This window comes from Octopus sinensis, linkage group LG21, assembly GCF_006345805.1.
Source record: "Octopus sinensis linkage group LG21, ASM634580v1, whole genome shotgun sequence".
In the NCBI taxonomy this organism is placed as follows: domain Eukaryota; kingdom Metazoa; phylum Mollusca; class Cephalopoda; order Octopoda; family Octopodidae; genus Octopus; species Octopus sinensis.
This window is the reverse complement of record NC_043017.1, coordinates 24,900,000-24,912,499: the sequence shown is the minus strand read 5'-3', so window position 1 is coordinate 24,912,499 and position 12,500 is coordinate 24,900,000. Positions and strand designations below refer to the sequence as shown.

The 12,500-nt window shown below is 37.4% G+C and overlaps 1 protein-coding gene and 1 non-coding gene across 14 annotated transcripts in view; both read right to left on the bottom strand.

Moving 5' to 3' along the window:
* LOC115222836 (palmitoyltransferase ZDHHC9) overlaps nt 1-12,500 on the bottom strand; it is a 207,983-nt gene that overhangs the window by 186,468 nt on the left and 9,015 nt on the right. The gene's annotated exons all lie outside the window — the stretch shown is intronic.
* On the bottom strand, nt 6,514-6,621 carry LOC115223058. The gene has a single exon (XR_003882777.1). It is a non-coding gene; the product is annotated as a U6 spliceosomal RNA (small nuclear RNA).

Genomic DNA, 12,500 nt, shown 5'->3' with positions numbered 1-12,500 from the left:
GAGCTGTAACCTCTCAATGCAGAGAGATAGGGTCTAGAGCTGGCAAGACTACCTGATCTATAAGCAATGCAACATGTCAAGTAATGTTACTTCAAAGTTCCTTCAAAGGCCACTTGTAATCGCCATTCTAATCTTTCAGCCAATTAATAACTTAATTTCCTAAATCAACAGCATTTCACGAAAGTCTCACATTGACCTTCAGCACACTGTAGGTGCACCTTGTTGATGTACAAGTTTTCCCCCATGTAGCTGCAGGGCAGACGCAGGGGAAACAATTCTGAAGAAAGTGTAGCGTACGAGAGGTTCTAATATATTATAATATATTATCAACATACTTGTTTTTACAGCTGCGTTTCTATGCGGGGTGGGTCAGACCAAATTTGTTGAGGCAGATTTTCTAGTCAAATGTCCTTCCTATTGCCAACCCTTACCTGTTTCCAAGCAAGCTAATATTTTCTCATAGCTGGGCATGTTTCCACTAAAGACTGGAAATGAAGGACACGGCTTGTACGACAGTGACACTCACAACTAACATGATGTCAAGACAAGGAAACAACAAATACATCCATAAACAAACACATATATGCAATAGCTTCTTTCAGTTTCCATCTATCAAATCTACCAAAATCCCTTCACAAGGCTTCCATGGCTTTGGTCAACTCAGGGCTATAATAGAAGACACTTGTCCAAGGTGTCATACAGTGGGGTTGAACCTGAAACCATGTGAATGGGAAACAAACTTCCTTACCTCACAGCCATGCCTGTATATACAATGAAATGAAAATTGTAAATCAAGGAAAGTTTCAACAGATTAGAACTTGATTAAAATGTGTCTGTATGTGTGTGCTTGTAAAACAAACCAAAAATACTCATAGTTTACAAGAAGATATCAGATTAATATTACAAAATGAAACCAACAGTCTCAGTTTTAAATGTATAATGGAAACACATACAAAACAATAAATATCTTTCGAAAAAGCAGAAACGATAAATCCTAATAATCTTAAGAAATTGCAGGTAATTCCACTTATTTGTAAAGCAGTATGTATAAAAAGAAAACAGCTATATATATATATATATATATATATATATATATATATATATATACATGCACACACACATACATACATATAGATACATGTATGTAGATATAAATATGATAAAGACACATATGCATACACGAATATCTATATGCACACATACACACACACATATATATATATATACACACATACATACACACTCATATATATATATATACACACATACATACACACTCATATATATATATACATACATACACACATATAGGTATACATACAAACACACACACACATATAGGTATACATACAAACACACACACACACATAGGTATACATACAAACACACACATATATACATACACACGTATACCAAAATGTATACACACATTTTTACATCCATAAATAAATGCAGATACAGATATAAACACCTATATACAGAGATGGATGGATGGATGGATGGATGGATGGACAGACAGACAGTCCAACGAGTGAAACAAGCAGAGAGAAAAAGAATCAACTGGTTCCATTTTGGCATGAGAGACCAAATCGATTTCGGCAAGATGACTTGAAACTAAACGAACCACTCTCTCTCTCACACACACACACACCAGGGGGGCATTCTGTCTGTCATTCTACCGTTCCGACCATCATTATAAGAATTACGTTTCTTAATGTTTTCACAGATGAGCACCAGACCTGTAAATGAGGAGAGTGGCAGCGTGCAAGAGGATGATAGAGCGTCAATTTAATCAACTGACTATTAAATAATATTATATATAGGAGTGGCTGTGTGGTAAGTAGCTTGCTAACCAACCACATGGTTCCGGGTTCAGTCCCACTGCGTGGCATCTTGGGCAAGTGTCTTCTGCTATAGCCCCAGGCCGACCAATGCCTTGTGAGTGGATTTGGTAGACGGAAACTGAAAGAAGCCTGTCGTATATATGTATATATATATATGTGTATGTGTGTGTGTATGTCTGTGTTTGTCCCCCTAGCATTGCTTGACAACCGATGCTGGTGTGTTTACGTCCCCGTCACTTAGCGGTTCGGCAAAAGACACCGATAGAATAAGTACTGGGCTTACAAAGAATAAGTCCCGGGGTCGATTTGCTCGACTAAAGGCGGTGCTCCAGTATGGCCGCAGTCAAATGACTGAAACAAGTAAAAGAGTAAAGAGTAAAGAGTATATATAGTATCAAGGAGACTGCTGTGATTTCAACCAAGGTGAAGAGACGACGTTCCAGCGATTTTAATAATAATGAAGATTGATGATAACAAAGGCAAACAACGTAGTCGGCGACGAAAGAGCACATTATGTGCAGGGAAGAAAGGTTACGCACGCGCGCGATGGCACGTACACACTCGCACAGGTGTCAATGTACGGAACTCTCGGCTCTTGAGTCACTGTAATTTCTGCCGATTAATAAATAATATTAAAATATCGGTCTTGAAGCCTTAAAGCAGGCTGAAACTACGAAGTCACTATCAACACTATTCTTTTCTAAAGAACAATAAACATGTACATACGCACACGAACACACACTGTGTTTGTGCGCGTGTGTGTGTATATATCTATAAATATATATATATACTTGTATGTGTAAAATAACAGTTTAGTAGAACCCATTGGTTTCATATCTAGTATAGTATATATATATATATATATACACACACACATATATATATATATATATATATATACACACACACACACATATATATATATATATACACACACACACACATATATATATATATATATATATATACACACACACACACATATATATATATATACATACACACATATATGTATATATATATATATAGAGAGAGAGAGGGAGGGAGAGAGAGACAGAAGAAAAAGAGATTATGTGAATCCCGTAGTCTTTTACAATTTATTTACAACTTTCTGGGGTTTTTTGTTTTGTGTTGTTTTGTTTTTTCAGGAAACCCATGTTTTTGTGGTCAAAATCTATCGACGCGACGAACAAGATTTAAATTGAAAAAAAAAAAAAAAAAGAAAAAAAGAAAAACAGGCATCGCAAAAACTCCAATCAATGATGACCTTCACCAAATACACTTGTGTTTTTTGATAAGTAGGAAGTGAGAGAGAAAAAAAAAAAGCCAATTCACATGGTACGTACGTGCGTACACACATACACACCAAAACGAAAAGAGGGAAAAAGTGACGATTAAAACGCGTCAATTCTGTGGTTAACGTTTAGCAACGTTTCTCCGTTTTAATCAATACCAAACCTGGTGTTCAAAGACGATGCGATACTTCTGCGACATTCGCTTTGGAGGTTTCTTCGTCACAACCCTATATTTATTATGGATTGGGCCTGGCACTTTAGACTGCACCAAATAAATCGTTTATATTTTATGGTGACTTTCAACGAAACTGTGAACAAGCAGAGACTTCAATAACAGAATAGCCTTCAACACTTATTGGGATATAGCCACAATAAACCAATGCTTCTATTATATATATATACATACAATATATATGTATGTATGTACATACATATGTATACACTATATATATATATATATACACATGTATAAACACGTATATATACACACACATATATATATATATACACACACATGTATATACACGTATCTATACACACACGTATATACATACACATGTCTATACATAAATATATACACATACATACACATATACATACATAAACATACATATATACACACATACATAAACATACATATATACACACATACACTTACATATATACATACATACACATACATATATATACATACACATGTATATACATGTGTATACACACTTGTATATACATGTGTACACACACTTGTATATACATGTGTACACAAACACTTGTATATACATGTGTACACACACTTGTATATACATGTGTATACACACACGTCTATATACATGTGCATACACACACGTATATATACATGTGCATACACACACGTATATATACATGTGCATACATACACGTATATATACATGTGCATACATACACGTATATATACATGTACATACATACACGTATATATACATGTGCATACATACACGTATATATACATGTGCATACATACACGTATATATACATGTGCATACATACACGTATATATACATGTGCATACATACACATATATACATGTGTATACACACACGTATATATACATGTGTATACACACATGTATATATACATGTGTATACACACACGTATATATACATGTGTATACATACACGTATATATATACTAGTGTATACATACACGTATATATACAAGTGTATACATACACGTATAAATACAAGTGTATACATACACGTATATATACAAGTGTATACATACACGTATATATACAAGTGTATACATACACGTATGTATATATGTGTATACATACAATGTATATTTACAAGTATATACATACACGTATGTATATACATACACGTATATATACAAATATATACATACACGTATGTACATATGTGTATACATACAATGTATATTTACAAGTATATACATACACGTATGTATATATGTGTATACATACACGTATATATACAAATATATACATACACGTATGTACATATGTGTATACATACATGTGTATACAAAGCCGTATATATACATATATACACTTGTATATATGCATACACATGTATATGTACATACACATGTATATATGTACATATATATATATATATATACATGCATATATATGTGCACACTATGTGTGTGTGTGTATAATGCATGTATACGCTCACGTACGCACAAGGCTCGTTAAATAATCAGAATAAGAAATGTGTTGAGTGAACGATCAATCTAGATACATCAATTTCTGACACACCCCTTTTATTGACTTCCGGTGTCTGACTGGCGAGAGTGCCACCACCACCACCATCATCATAACCACGAGATAAAATGACGTCAAGTAGATTAATTAAAAGAAAAATACGTTAAAGATGGTAGATGCAATGATTAAATAAGTATGAAGTTCTTGTTTAATAAAAGATTACTTGTTGACGATACCTAAGCATTATATGCGACTATCGTGGTTAGGCAATGCAAAGACAGACACACTACATATAGGTTTGTTAGTGTTAGGCAGACAAACAGATAGATAGATAGGTAGAGATGTGGATGGAGAGGTCGACAGACAGATGGGTAGACAGACAGAGAAGTAAACAGATAGAGAAATATAAATAATTCTTAGAGCCCAAAAGCATATATGTAAATATATATTTGAACAACTTGTATGAATCTGGATAAATTAAACAAGATGCAAGATAAACTCTTCATTCTTTGAAAATTTACTCCACATCTAGAGATAACAGAACAATCACTTGGTTGTAACAGGTACCATTTCCAAATGTGAAAGGGAGAGAATTTCAAGACTCAAGAATTTCTCTAAAACTGACATGCCATTATAGAAAGGGCAGTCTGAATGTCTACTGAGAAGTGGACAGCGACAGTCGCAAGTTTCTACCCCAGGAGGCTGTCATTAGCAGAGCAACTGTCCAACATTATCTTCAGCGGATGAAACACACCGAAATATACTGAAAAAAGTAAAAGGTGTTTATGGCTTACGTAATTTACAGAAATAATAAGAAAATGAGTTAAAAGAAGAAACTCAGATTGGCCATGTGTGTGTATGTGTATATGTGTGTGTGTGGATCAGTTGTACAAAAGACAAAATAGACAAGACAGGTGAGAGAACAACAAGAAGGTGTATTAGTTTGATGCTTGGGAAGAATGGACAAGTCTTTGATATTTTGAGCCTATGCTCTTCAACAGAAAGGGATGAGAGGGGAAAAAATGCAGAGGGATTAATGGTTTAACATGATGAAATATATTTTGTTGTTTATAACTTTATACACTCATTGTGTTTTCCTCTGGTATTGTACTCTGTATTCTATGTTTTGTAGAATAATACATTAAGGAACTTTTTTTTATGAGTACCACCAGATTAGTTGAATCCATATAGTGTGACACACACAGATATCTATATAATCAACACACACACACATTTATATAACACAAATATATATATATATATATATATAGGAAGAGTTATGAAAAAAACAAAAGACGAAGACAGGTGTATTAGTATAACGCTCAGGAATAGAAAAAGTCTTTTACGTTTCGAGCCTATGCTCTTCTACAGAAAGGGCCACAGAAAAAAACAAGGAAAGAAAAAAAATGTGTGTAGTGGCTAACGATCTATCATGGCGACTGATATATATATATATATATATATATATAAAGCAGAACAGAGAATTATATACATCTTCAAAAATTATTTACTATAGTACTGTTCTCATTAAATTCCAATCCACTCAGTATGGCTGTAAAAAATCCAATGAAGTGAACTCAGGATTTACCAATTGAGTGAAGAACCATTTAATTCATTATCATCACTTAACATCTGTTGTCCAAGCTGGCATGGGTCAGACATTAAAAAAAAGAATATGTAACGCTTCATGAATTTGCACATCATCTTTGCACAGGGGCCAAAATGATCTTCTCTGTATCGTTTCAATCTTAGTATATGTACTGCTGAAGCTATGTTCCTTATAATTCGATGTGATTAGCCAGATGTGGATCATATTGGAGTGCTAATAAGGTACCTGCACAAATTCCAAAACCCTATTTCTTTTACGACCCTTTTGTTACTGTATTTATTTTGAGATGCTCTGTATGTTTTTCAATTGATTTTAAATATAACAAAGAATTTAGTAAAATAACTTAATTATCATTAAGCTAGTGTTAGGAGCATTAATTGTGACTAAGGTTTGGTGGGAGATTTTAATTCAAAAGTTATGAAAACAAGACATTTATACTTCAGAGCCAGAGCCGGTTTCGGCCGGGTTGGTAACGAAAGGGTTAAATATATATAACATAGCATTAGTCATGGCATCCAGCCATAGAAACCTTGTAAAAACAGATATTAGAAACCAACACAGCCTCAGGCTTGTTGGACCCTGCCAGTTCATCCAATCCCTGCCAGCAAGGAATATAGACGTTAAATACTCTTTTATTTGTTTCAGTCATTTGACTGTGGCCATGCTGGAGCACCGCCTTTAGTCGAGCAAATCGACCCCAGGACTTATTCTTTGTAAGCCTAGTACTTATTCTATCGGTCTCTTCTGCCCAACCGCTAAGTTACGGGGACGTAAACACACCAGCATCGGTTGTCAAGCGATGTTGGGGGGACAAACACAGACACACAAACATATACACACACATACATAGTTATACATATATATATGACAGGCTTCTTTCAGTTTCCATCTACCAAATCCACTCACAAGGCTTTGGTCGGCCCGAGGCTATAGTAGAAGACACTTGCCCAAAGTGCCATGCAGTGGGACTGAACCCAGAACTATGTGGTTCATAAGCAAGCTGCTACTTGCCACTCCTACTCCTACGTTAAATGATGATATATACAGTACATAATGTACATCATGTGTGTGAGGAAAATATAGAAGTACTTGCTGACAGGTAGATGGCAATAGAGATTTAGAGCACAGAGGACAAATGGAAGTTCCTACAGGAACAACCTGTTGAGGGCTACAAATTTGATTGGTTCAAAAGTACTAGCCAGACCAGAAGTAGCATTGTGGTGAAACAATGAAGGGGACAGAGCCATAGAAGCAGAGACAGGCTTGGAAAAACTGAAAGAAAAGAAACAGCAGAGAACCACACCAAGTAGCAAGAAGAGAAGCTAGGCAACAGGTGTGAAGCAGAACATGGGATGTTTGCCAATGTTCTATGACAAGAGGAACAGCAGTATGAAGTATTCCAGATTGCAAGACAGTCTATCAGAGACAAGATGTAGAGGGACAATGGTGCACTTGGTTTTAGTGATTCTAAAAGAAAAAGGCACTGGAAGTGCAGCTTTAAAAGGCTATTAACTGTAAAAAATTGCATGGGAGGAAAAGGGCCTTCCCAGAATGAAACCAACAAAGGGAAACCAACTATTCTGAGCAAAGTAATTAAGGAATATGAAGGCTGGGAAAGCCCCCCTGGACCATCAGGAGTAACTGCTGGGCTGCTTAAGATATTTGATTGTTGCCTTTTAGAAGAACAGGAGATGTAGGTTGTACAGGGTGTCATACATGAAGACTGGTGTAACAGCATCATAATCAACTGTTACATGGGCAAATAATATATATATATATATATATATATATATAAAAGAGAGGTAATTACAGGGGTATGAAATTACTGGACCATATCATGAAGGTCATGAAAAAGATATAGGTCAATTAATTTGAGAGAGACTTAGCTGAGATGGAATGCAGTTCAGTTTTGTATCAGGAAAAAGTACTGCTAATGCCATCTTCCGACTGAGACAACTGGAGGATAAGTACCTAGATGAGAAGAGTAAATAACTACACCAGGAAGCCTTCGACTGAGTCCTTCACTCACTGTTCTGGTGGTTACTGAGGAAGCTAGTAGGTGAATGGTTTGTGAGTCATACAAGCCACATACAGGGTTGCTGTCAGCAAGGCAAAAATTAACAAATACAGTAACAAATTTAGTGTGCAGGTAAGTGTCTACCAGGGTTCAGTACTTACTCCCCTTCTATTTATCAAAGTCCTGCAGGCCTCAACAGAGGAGTTTAAGACTGGATACTTTGTTCTTACCACTGAACCTGTAACAGGATTAGAGAAGATATTCCGGCATAAAAGCAAAATTCGGAATCAAAGGGCCTTGTAGTTAATTAAGCAGAGGTTAGTCTAAGTAACTATGAAAACTGATGGGAACCTGTTACCATTAGGAAACTGGACTTAATATATAGAAAGAGCAAATAGAAATTTGATATGATGTACCCAATGTAAATTGTGGATACACAAGAGAGGTAGTGGGATTATAGAGGGGTTAACAGAGAAAGCAGACTTTGTATGCGACAAATACACTGGAACAATAAATAAAGAACAGACAGGAAACTGATGCCCTCAAATGCCCAGGAGGATCCCTAAAGTTAGTAGATAGTTCCTGTTCACTAAGCAATTTAAGTAGCAGTGGTGGAAAGTATAGTGGCCAGTGTAGCAACCTTGCCAGCAAAAAGTTTCACTTTTAGAGTGAAAGACAGACATGATGCCTGTGTACCAATTTCTGTGAAACACGAGCCCTGTAGAGGACCTGTGAAGACTAGAAAGGAATAAGGCAAGTATGCACCACTGGATGTGCAGTATTAGTGTGCATGATCAATAGAGCACAAATGTACTACTGAGAGAAAAACTAAGCCTAAAGTAATCAGATGAAAGATGAGGGAGTGCTGAAAAGTTCTTGGTTTTAAGGGTGTTGTGAAAGGCCTAGTTGGAGGCCCATCCTTCTGAGCTCTTTTACATGGCTCAGAAAAACTGAAACACCGCTGCAATAAGTAGGTGAATAAAATCATAATTAACTGATCCTCTTGTATTTTCTTTTACCCAAAGCCAGGAACTTTTCAACACCTGCTTCATATGCAAAGAGAGAAGGCTGCGGTGGTTTGAGCATGTGATGTACATGTATAAAGAGAGCTGTAAAAAGAAGTGCTGATCACTCCCAGTAGATAGATCCTGTGGAAGAAGGCCTGGGAAGACTTGGAATGATATGGTGAAGGCAGAACTCAAGATGCTGAGACTCATGGAAGAGCTATCAGAGATCTCAGATGATTAACAATACACAGAAACTGAGAAGACCTGCCCAGCCATACTAAAATATTGTGACTAAGGCACTAAAAGCCTAATGGGTTAGAACACAATCGAGACCCTGTGAAATTGATAACTCCTGCACCTACCTCCCCTTCTCAAACTGCCACTCAGAAGACTGAGTCCCTTCCCCTAGCCATTTCCTATTGACATCCAAACTTCAAACTTGAAATCTTCAAAGCCACAGTCGAACCAATTCTACTATATGGCTCAGAAACCTGGACGTTATCAAAGAAGCTTGAGAGGCGGTTGGATGGAACCTACACTCGCCTCCATATGAGAGCTCAAAATCTCTCGTGGAAGCGTCATCCAACCAAAATGCAAATATATGGGAAACTACCACCTGTGTCATCTCTTGTGAAAGGTAGGAGAGTCCAGTTTGCTGGACATTGCTGTAGAGCTGAAAACGAGGCAATTTCTACTCTTCTCCTCTGGAAGCCATCTACTCGCGATACCAGAGGGTGCACACTCTCCTATCCTGATGTAATCTCCAGGGATACAGGCATCCAGCAACAGGACCTCCGTAATGCTATGATGGACCGTGAAGTCTGGCGTAGCATGGTAAATTCCATTGTCTCGACCACGGTCGAACAATGATGATGATGATGATTGACATCCATCCTTCACGTTTCATCACCCACCTCCACTACTGGTTGGTATTTATTTCCATCTCCCACTCTTCCCCCAACCCACTACTAATCACCTTATCAACCATCCCTCCATCACTAACATTATTCTGCTGTTGTAAAAAAAAAAGGAAAATGAAAGCAGAACCTGTTCCTGATATTCTGTACTGTGAACCACAATTCCCTCTCCTCTTTGCTATTCCACTCTTAACATCAAACCCTTCATCCTTATCATCCCCATCGCCATTCATTTCCCATCCATGTTCACCCTTCATTAACATTCATTCTCTATTCATATCTGACCAGTGAAGGCATGCGGCTTAGTGGTTACAGTATTTGGCTCGTGATCACAAGATCATGAGTTCAATACCCAGCAGCAGGTGTGTCCTTGAGCAAGATGTTTTATTTCATGTTGCTCCAGTCCACACAGGTGACAAAAATGAGTTACTCTCTCTCTTTTACTTGTTTCAGTCATTTGACTGCGGCCATGCTGGAGCACCGCCTTTAGTCAAGCAAATCGACCCCGGGACTTATTCTTTTGTAAGCCCAGTACTTATTCTATCGGTCTCTTTTGCCGAACCACTAAGTGACGGGGACGTAAACACACCAGCATCGGTTGTCAAGCAATGCTAGGGGGACAAACACAGACACACACACACACACATATATATATATATATATATATATATACGACAGACTTCTTTCAGTTTCCGTCTACCAAATCCACTCACAAGGCATTGGTAGGCCCGAGGCTATAGCAGAAGACACTTGCCCAAGATGCCACGCAGTGGGACTGAACCCGGAACCATGTGGTTGGTTAGCAAGCTACTTACCACATAGCCACTCCTGCGCTTTACAGTTGTACCTGTAATTCAAACGGTCACTGAATCTCCACAAGAACTACAATAAGGATACAGGTGTCTACACAGTGCTCAGCCACTTACACATTAATTTCCGAAGCAGGCTGTTCTGCTGATTGGATCAACCAGAATCCCTGTCGTAACCGACAGAGCACCAGTATATTTAACCACCTCCACCCAATGCTTACATCCATCTCTCAATCCCCTCCTGTACTCTTACAACCTTACTCACCATGACCCCTAACTCTTCTGTAGTCACACTCTCTTCATATGCATCTCTAGGAGAGACTACTATAAGGGTACATTCTAGCACAGTGGTTCCCAACTTTTTCACTACCAAGGATCCCTTTTATTTAAACAAGTTTTCCCATGGACCGCAAGATACTGAAAGGTCCGTCAGCTTAACATGCTGACAGACCACCAAGGGTCCGCGGACCACTGATCCCACAACGCTTCAAGATTGCATGGATTCTTCTGACAAACTCTTCTCTTTAGTTCTGTCCACAGAATGCGTGTGTGTTTGTCCCTCTTGACAACCAGTGCTGATGTGTTTAGTCCCTGTAACTTAACAGTTCAGCAAAAGAAACCAATTGAAGTAGTATGCTTACCAGTAAAAAAAAAAACCTGTGGTTGATTTGTCCAACTAAAACCCTTCAAAGAGGTGCCCAAGCATGGCCACAGTAAAATGACAAACAAGGTAAAACAAACAGGAAAAAAGGACCCAATCCATGAGTATATCTTTTCCTTGTTTCAGTCATTTGACTGCGGCCATGCTGGGGCACTGCAATGAAGGATTTGTAGTCAAATGAATTGACCCAAGCATTTTTTTTTTTATTTAAGTTTCATTTGCTGAATCACCAAGTTATAGGTATGTAAACACAACACTGGTTGTCAAGCAGTGGTGGGGGACAAACACACACACACCCACATGGGGCTAATGCAGATTCACACCTTACCTTGAAAAATGCATTTTTCTGAAAAAGTTTATTTGGATTCCTAGGTTTTACATATCAGAGATTATGAATAAGCAAAAAAAAATTTTCAAAATTTTGAACTTCCTCACCTCACCTACCTCCCACACACCCAATTTTAAGGTGTGTATATTAAAGTGTGGAAATTTCATAAAAGCAGGTATGTAACATGGGAAAATACAGTGATTTTAACAATTTCTACAGTTTAGCCTAATGAACAGAGAAAGTGCACTTTACATACCTGCTTTTATGAAATTTCCACATTTCAATATACAACTATACATTTAAAAATA